Source organism: Leucopleurus acutus (assembly GCF_964270905.1).
Source record: "Leucopleurus acutus genome assembly, chromosome: 13".
NCBI classification, from domain to species: Eukaryota; Metazoa; Chordata; class Mammalia; order Artiodactyla; family Delphinidae; genus Leucopleurus; species Leucopleurus acutus.
Genome location: NC_139155.1, coordinates 81,861,769 through 81,871,207, shown reverse-complemented (window position 1 = coordinate 81,871,207; position 9,439 = coordinate 81,861,769).

Sequence of the window (9,439 nt, the reverse complement as noted above, 5' to 3'; positions counted from 1 at the left end):
TCCCACATGCTGCAGTGCAGCCAAAAAAAAAAAGGGAACATAGCAGAGAGGGAAGTTAAATGGAACCCTAGAAATGAAAAGTATAAGAACCAAAGCTAAAAACTTAATGGATGGATGGACGTGGTATCAAAGTGGACACTGCAAAATAACAAATGAAGTGGAAGACAGATGAAAAGAAAATACAGCAGAATGCAGCAGAGAAAGGGAAAAAAGGCTAGAAAATACAGAAGAAAGGTAAAAATACCTGGAAGATAGACTGAGAAAGGTGACAAAGTCAAATATACATTTTATCATAGTTTCAGAAGACGAGAGTATGAGAGAAGTATTATTTGAAGAGGAAATGGCTGAGAATTTTCTAGAAGTGATAATACAGATGCAAGAATCCCAACAAATCACAAAAAGTGTAAATAACAAGAAATCCGGCCCTAGAAATAGTATAGTGACCTGCAGAGAAGCCAAGACAGAGAAAATCTTAAAAGCAACAGAGGGCAAAAAAAAAAAAAAAGGTACTACCTTTAAAGAGTGACAGCCTACTGCTGACTTCACAACAGTTAGTGGAGGCCAGAAAACTGAGATGACAGCTTCATGTGCTGAAATTACTGGCAACCTAGAATTCTAAACCTGGAGAAAATATACAGTAATTAAAGAATCAAAGTCAAATATTTTCAGACAAACAAAAACAGAATTCTTCACCAGCAGACTCACACTAAGGGAAACTCTAGATGGGGGGCAGGGGTAAGCAATCTAAGCGATATGCAGGCCTCTGTCACCCAGGAGCATGGTAAAGTCACTGGCTAGCTCCAGACACAGATACACTGGTAAGTATGTTGCTACTTCCTAGGGTAAACACTAAATGACAGAAATAGAGGCAAGACTAACAAATCAACAGAAGGACAAGAATGAAAGAAATCTAAAAAGATTAAAAAAATAAAAAGGATAGAAAGGATAATAGAAGACGACAGAACCAACCCCAAATATAATCAATAGTAACATTATAAGAACATACTAAATATGTTATTCCTGTTGCTGTTTTTGAGAGTGATTTCTGCATGACCCAGATATTTCTATTTTGAAAAGCAATCCGTGCTTCTAACTTGATTCCAGCAGCAGGAAGAGATACAAACATATCCAGCAGTCAGCTAGGAAGTACTGGAGGAGCTGAAATTGGCTGCTTTTTCATCAAAATTTGTAGAAATTACAAAATACATTTTGTAAGTTAAACTTACTTAAAATCAAAATGGTTTTAATTCAGGACTAAAAGTGTACAAAGTTTAACATTTTTATGTCTTTGATATTTATACATCATGACCTATTAAGAAAGATTTCACTGAATACGAAAAGTTTACTTTTTAAATAAACTCTGCCGATGAACAGTGCAGGTACAAAACGGGGGGTGGTATAGTATATATACAAACATGCAATTTCAAATTATTTCTGAAAAACTACACACAAAACTAGTAATTATGATTGCTTCTGAGGAGGGAATTAGGAGAAGAAAGAAGATGGGGAAATTTCACCTTATGCCCTTTTGAAAATTGTGAATCTAACTTTAGAAAATATATTAGACCATCTGATACTAACAATTTAATGGAAGTGCAAAGAGCTAAGAATAGCCAGAACACGTCTAAGAATAAGATCAAGGGGTCCTGCCCTTCCAAATATCAATAAATTTTATAAAGCTACAGTAAAATTAAGACAATGAGGTATAGGTGCTGGGATAGAAAAACTGACCAACGGTATGGAAAAGAGAGCTTAGAAACAGAGTTGCTCATTTCGAACACCTGATTTGTAACCCAGCTGGCATTAATCAGTGGAAAAAGCAGTAATTTTTTAATACCTGGTGGTTATGCATGTTTAAACCTAAATTTTTAAAAATCAATAAAAATGGATCCCTACCTCGCACCGTACATATAAGAGAATAAATTTTTGACTCTGAGATGAGGAAAGATTTCATAAGAATTAAAAAATACAACCATAGGAAATTCCCTGGTGGCCCAGTGGTTAGGATTCTGGGCTTTCACTGCCGTGGCCCAGGTTCAATCCCTGGTTGGGGAACTGAGATCCCACAAGCTACACGGTGTGGCCAAAAAACAACAGGAAAGGAAGGAAGGAAGGAAAGAAGGAGGGAGGGAGGAGGGAAGGAATGAAGGAAATACAACCATAAAGAAAAAGACTGGTAAATTCAAGTACATTAAAATTAAGACCCTCTGTTAATCAAAAGATATTATTGGGGCTTCCCTGGTGGCGCAGTGGTTAAGAATCTGCCTGCTCAAACACAGGTTTGAGCCCTGGTCTGGGAAGATCCTACATGCCGCGGAGCAACTAAGCCCGTGTGCCACAACTACTGAGCCTGTGCTCTAGAGCCTGCAAACCACAACTACTGAAGCCTATGTGCCACAATTACTGAAGCCTGCGCGCCTACAGCCTGTGATCCGCAACAAGAGAAGCCACTGCAATGAGAAGGCCTCACACTGCAACGAAGAGTAGCCCCCACTCGCCACAACTAGAGAAAGCCTGTGCACAGCAATGAAGACCCAACACAGCCAAAAAATAGTCTAAAAAAAAAAAAAGATACTATTAAAGAGAGTGAAGGGGACTTCCCTGGTGGTCCAGTGGTTAAGAATCTGCCTTCCAATGCAGGGGATGCAGGTTTGATCCCTGGTCAGGGAACTTAGATCCCACATGCTGCAGGGCAACTAAGCCCACATACCACAACTACAGAGCCCACGCACCACGCACCACAAGAGAGCATGCACGCTGCAACTAGACAGAAGCCCGCACGCCACAACAAAAGATCCCGTGTGCCTCAACTAAGACCCAACACAGCCAAAAATAAATAAATATTTCCAAAAAATAAATAAAGAAGGCTGGAGATAGCATAGCTCTGACTTCCAAAGATGAAAAAACAAAAAGGTGAATGTTAAAAAAGAGAATGAAAAGGCAAGTCACAAACTGGAAGAAGGTATCTGCAACTCGTATTCTGAATTACATCCAGAATATATAAAGAACTTCTGTGAATTAACAAGAAAAATAAATAAATAGAAAAATGGGCAAAAATTTTTTTCACAGAAGAGGAAGCACAAGTAATTTCTAGAGATATGAAATGATGTTCAATCTTGTTACAAAAACAGAAACTTGTAAATTAAAATCACTATGTCATCCCACATCCAGGAGAAAATTAAGGTTTGACAATACCAAATGCCAGTGAGGAAACAGGACAAAGGACTGCAGGTGTGCATGTAAATTTGTACAACTTCTTTGGAAAACAGTTTGACAATATCTGGTAAAACTGAACACGCGCATACCTTACACCCATCAGTTCCACCTCTGAGTGTAACCCTACACAAGCCTGTGCTTCTGCACAGAAGTCACATATGAAAACATACATAGCAGCACTGTTTGAAAAAAACTAGAAACTAAAATGTCTGTCATTGGCAGAATTAATAAGATGGGGGTGTTGGATACACCCAGTGGAATATTATATAGCAATGAAAAATGAACGTAGCATCCTACGAATGCCTGACCACTCCTCACCAAATTTTCAAGGAAAGTTATCAAAAAAAAAAAGGATACTCTGAAAAACTTTCACAGCCAAGAGGAACTTAAGGAGACATGATGATGTCTAAATGTAATGTGCTACCCTGGATGGAACCCTGGAACCAAAAAAGGACATAAGGTAAATACTAAAGGAAACTTGAATAAACTATGGACTTTTGTTAATAATAATGTGTCAGTCTTCATTCATTGTAACAAACATGTCATAATAATGTAAGATGTTAGCAGGGAAAACTGTGTGCAAGGTATATGGGTATTCTCTGTACTATCTACTCAATTTTTCTCTAAATCTAAAACTGTTCTAAAAATAATGTCTATCAATTAAAAATGAAGCTATAGGAGTATTAATATGAATCAATATTTAAAATAATGTTAAGTAAGGGTATCATGGAAAAATATAGACAACATGATTCTATTTACATTAAGTTCAAGAACAGCAAATAAATGTGTTATTTAGGATAAAAACATGGTAAAACTGAAAATAAAATGGAAAAACAATATTACAGGTGAGAAAAATGAGCTATCTGTTGAAGGTTCACTTGAACTTCCAGGGTCAGAAAGTAAAGGAAGTATATAAAAACAAAATAGTGGTTACCTCTGGCTGGGGTAGTGGGGAAAGGCAGGCAGAAGGAGGGAGGGAATGGGATGTTATCAGTTTTGAGCACAACGGGTCTTCTGGGATTGTGAAAATGTTCTATTTCTTGTCCTGGATAAAGTGTACATGTGTGTTTCTACATATTTTCATATACTTCTATATACATGCTATATTTTACAAATTTTACATTTTTATTTAAAAAGAAAGGAAAAACTTATCTGTCCCCTAGGCAGGCTCTGGCCCTAGTGCCCTGGCACAATTATTCTTCAGGGGAGGCGGTTCTCCTACATTTGGTTAGGGGTCTTCACATGGCCTTGTCCTCTGAGGTGGCTCCCTCTGGCCTCCCCTAAGCTGACAGAAGCTGTCTTTCTGGTCAACACGGCTGGTTAGAGTAGCTCCAGATGGGGACTGTGCATAGGGGTCATCTCTGTCCCTTCCCGTCAAACACCATCAAGCTCAGCAAAGCAGCAGCATGGGACTGGGGAGCCGTAGGGGCCTGTGGGGCTTTGGAGATCAGCTTGTTTCAGCCCATCAAGGATGGGGCTTCAGTCTGGGCACCACCCAGGCGGGAGGGCAGAGGCCTCTCTCAGAAAAGATTCCTGCTTGCTATCATTCCCTCTCAATTCCTGGACAAAATCCCCACTGCCCCAGGGGCCTGACAAGGGAGATGGGCCGGTGGGTAGAGTGGACTGAAGTCATAAGTGGAAAATGATCCAAAAATTAAAAATAATTTCTCTGGGCCACAGACCCATGTAGGACTAAACCTGGCACTGAGAGGGGCTCAGGGCAAATCTGTTCATCCAGCACCAAAGGGGGCCAGAGGGCAAGGCTCATGTCCACAAGGATGCTGACCCCAAAAGGACCAAGGTTTAGCCTTGGGAGGCCACTCCCCTCCCACACGACCCACCCAAAGGCTCCAATGCTGACAGCCCTGCCACAAAGCCCCACACACTGGACGACCCAGAGAGGGGTCCCAACTCCCTAAGTTCTCTTCCAAAAGAAGATGGAGGCACAGAGAGGTTAAGTAGCCAGTGACAGGCCATTGACCTGAGCCTTCTACCTGGTGGTAGGGACAGGCCCTCCCTTTGAGAGGCTCAGCCCTCGTAGTGGGGAGGGTGGAATTCCTCCAAGGAGGGACTGAAAGAAGGATGGAGGCTCAGAGAGGACACAAGTAGCCCGCAATCACCACACACACACACACACACACACACACACAGAGCCAGCAAGGGCTGTCCCATGGGGGAAGAGGTCCCCAAATCCCAAAGGCCTGAGAAAGCAAAGGTAGAGGCCTCCACAGACCTCACCAGAGTCCACCATAAGCTCCCACTCCAGCAAGAGGAAGTGAGATGGGAGTTCCAGAGACTGGGAATCTCCTGGTTCACCCCTAACCTGAAGGTTAGGATGGACTCCCTAGGTAGACTGGGGCAGCTGGGGCACACCAACCAGAAACAGGGAGGCCACAGGGCTGGCCTGAGCTTACAGATTCGCTTCACAGAAATAGGACCAGCTAGTCAGCCCCCTTGAAAGTTCCAAAACAGATCACTATATCCTTTCACTCTGAAATTCCCCTCCTGGGAATTTACCCAAAGAAGGAAAAAGCTGTGAGCACAACGGAGGTCACCACAGGGTTGTTTATAAAGAGACAGACACTGGAAGATTTAAGTGGCTGGCTCTGGTGCTGCCCTTGCCAGATGGTTTGGCAGCCCTTAAATCCAGCAAGACTGAGGATTAAGATGGACAGCAAGGGGTGCTTAGAGCCCATTTTTTCCTTAACAGACTAAAAAATTGTGCAGAGATCACAGTTAAGAACACACACAAACTCTAGGATGAGAAATCTTGGACAGATGAAGACTGACTATTAGCTCATCTATGAAATGCGGCTAATTTCAGTGATGCCTCAGGAGTGTGAGGCTAAAATGTGATAACACAGGCACAGGGCTTACCTTATAGCTCAGGCCAGACGAGTGCTCAAGAAATAGCAAATCAAAATGATAGAGCTTTTATCACACTGAAGACCGGTAAAAAACAAAAACGCTTGATGACACCAGTGTTTCCTGAAGGTTCAGGAAACAAGCACTCCCATCTATTGTTGGAGAGCAATCTGACAGCATCCATCAAAGCCTTTAAATGCACATACTCTGAGATCAGAAATTTCACTACAAGGAATTTGACCTATCTTTGGAGTACTATGCCAAAACATATTCATGGTAGTTCACACTGTAATAATTACATACAAAGCTGGAAACGGGGGTCTACCAACAGCAGAAGGGTTATAGAAATGGTTCCATCCACAGAATGGGATTCTGTGGAACTGTTAAGGCAAGGAAGAGCAGTGATACCGCTGGAAGGAATTTCTGTGTGTACAGCATGACCAATTTAGTGTAACTTTCATACACATTATCATTAGGTAAAAGCTCTAGACTATTTTTCTAAATGTAGTCCAGAAAATTTATTTTGTGGAGACACTAGGATTCAGTAGAGATTGGGAAGTAGATATATTTTTAATTTTACACCTTTCCCTCTTAATTTTAACCATGTGTACATTTATATAACACCTATATATTACAAACACATGGGCTGACAGGGTTATCTGAATGGCAGAATTACAGGCCATTTAATTTTTTTTGATATATATTTTTTAACCAGCTTAACCATTTTTAACCATCTTAACCATTTTTAAGTAGTTTGTTATGCAACCATCACCACCATCCATCTCCAGTTTTTTCAACATTCCAAACTTGTACTCATTAAACTCCCCATTCCCCCTCCTTCCAGGCCCTGGTAACCACCATTCTACTTTGTCTCTCTGAATCGGACTCCTCTAGGGGTCTCATAAGCAGAATCATTCTACTGTCCTTTAGTGACTGGCTTATTTCACTTAGCGTAATGTCCTTAAGGTTTATCCATATTGTTAACATGTGGCAGGATTTCCTTCCTTTTTAAGGTTGAATAATATTCCTTTGTATGGATATACTATATTTTGTTTGTCCATTCATCCAACAATGGACATTTGGGTTATTTCCATTGTGAATAGTGTTGCTATGAACACAGGTGTGCAAGCATCCGAGACCCTGCTTCAATTCTTTTGGGTATATACCCAGAAGTGGAATTGCTGGTTCATATGGTAAATGTTTAAATTTTTGAAGAACTGCCAGACTGTTTTCCACAGCAGCTATATTATTTTATCTTCCCACCAGCAATGCATGAGGGTACTTGGTTATTTTTAAACTGTTTTCTTCTAACGGCTGCTAAGGAGACTTACGTGATCTTCTGGCTTTTCCTGGTGTTGCTGGTAGCATGTAGTTTGTGAAATAAGTGACATGTTCTGTGATGGCAACAACTGACATCTTGCACACACCCTGGCCCCAAATGGTGGAGGCCCAGGTGTAGCCAGGGCAGGTCAGAGCATCTAGACAATAAAAGCCTGCCCTCTGTGGCCCATGACTGGTACCCCCTTCCACTGCCCCAGGGCAGGGAAGCTCCTGGGGGAAGTGGAAAACCTTAGTAAGGTACTTACCTCAACAGGCCCTCCCAGTGCCAGGGATTCCTGGCAGGCCTGGTCATGGCTGCTGTCCCTGGACGCTGAAGTGAGGTTCTTGAGTCAGGCCTCACTGCCTATTGTCAGCAGAGAGAATGCAGCAGTCAGTGCCCATGGCTTCGGGGTCAGCAAGCAGGCCTGGGCATGGGCTCAAGAGGCCTGGTCATGGGAGTTGCCCCACCCACAGGCAACTACAGAGTGAGGCCCCCAGGGGCCCTCTAAGGTCAGGCCTGCAACTTCTGGGGCCCTCAAACCCTTCTCCCAGGTTTCTCAATATTTGGACCAGGGAACACCTGCATCAGAATAGTAAATTGGGATGGGATTAAAGATGCAGACTCTTGGGCCCAGGGCCCAGACTTTGATTAAAGTTTGGTGTCCAGTCTAGAGATCTGTATCACTGAGAAGCATAATCAAGTTTCAGAATTACAGATTCAGGCAAAAGCTGGCCTCATTCTCTGGGAAAGAATTCAGAGGCAGGAGTGTGGCCTCCAAACTAAGGCTGGCAAGGAGCACTCCTGACATAAGCTCTGTAGGGGTCACATCTGCCAGGTCCCTGGCACACAGCATGGGTTCAGAAGTGAAGGGTGAAGGGCCAAGGTGGAGGGCCTGGAACACCTTCCTTAGGACCCTGCCTCCCTGCTCAGCAGAGGGACCTCCATGAGAGAAGAGCAAGAAGTCTTCAGAGTGATACCACCAGTCCCCAGTTCCCCAGGAAAGAACTGGGATCTCCACTACCCTTGTGATGGCGATAATGTTCCCAATGGGGACCATGCTGAACTCCTCACAGGATCATTCAGTCTTCAGTCCAGAGGAGGATGAGGGAGCCCAGAACGTGGAGGCTAACCACCTGGCCTCTGACCCACAGCACTAACAGGTGAGCTGAGACTTTTAGAACCCAACCCAGTCTGATTCCAAACCTATGCTTCAAACAATCTGGAAGGAGCCAGGAGGAATGACAAGCATCAATTAAAACATCTCCACATTGGCTGTGCGAAAATCCAGACAGCAAAAGGTACCTGTGGTGACTGCAGGCATGTGGAAGGGCATCCCTTATAAGGTTGCTTGGTCTCTTGCAAGTGGATCAGTGGGACAGCGACAGAGCTGGTCAGCCTGATTGTGCCCCTGCTTCCTGGGGCTCCTCACCCTCATGAGGTTTTCTGTTTATGAAAGCAAGTGACTGGCAGGGAAGCGCTTCAGCACCCTCCAACTCAAACTCCTCTGATTCTTTGACGTAAACTGAGAGTGTTTTCAATCCTATGTCAGGTGCTCTAAAAATACAGTTTCAGTTGTCACTTCAACCCAGTTGTCACCCCAGCACTGCCGAGATGGAAATACTGGAGCTGCAGGTGTGAGGGCCTGAGGAATCCAGTGCAGGGTGTTGCTGGGATGGACAGGCCAGACTGATCCAGGGGCTCCCAGCAGAGATGAAAGGGGAGGAACGTGAAGCTGCTGATGGAAGGCGGTGCACAGGTGTGGGTTCCAAGGCACAGACTGATCCTGAGAGAATCTCAGGGCTCATGGTGATGAGCCTGACATGCAGAAACAAGGTCAGGAGGGTGTGGCTGGGCTTCCTCCCCAGAGGAGAGATTTCACCTTTTCTCCCAAAGCACTAACTGATCATGGATGCTCAGAGGCGAGCTGAGGAAGGACACGAGCCTGCCTCCTGCAGCGAGCACAAATGAGCAGTGTCTTCTCTGGGCCACACATTCACCTGGCATGACTCCAACTGCCTGCTGGGCTCTTTAAAAACT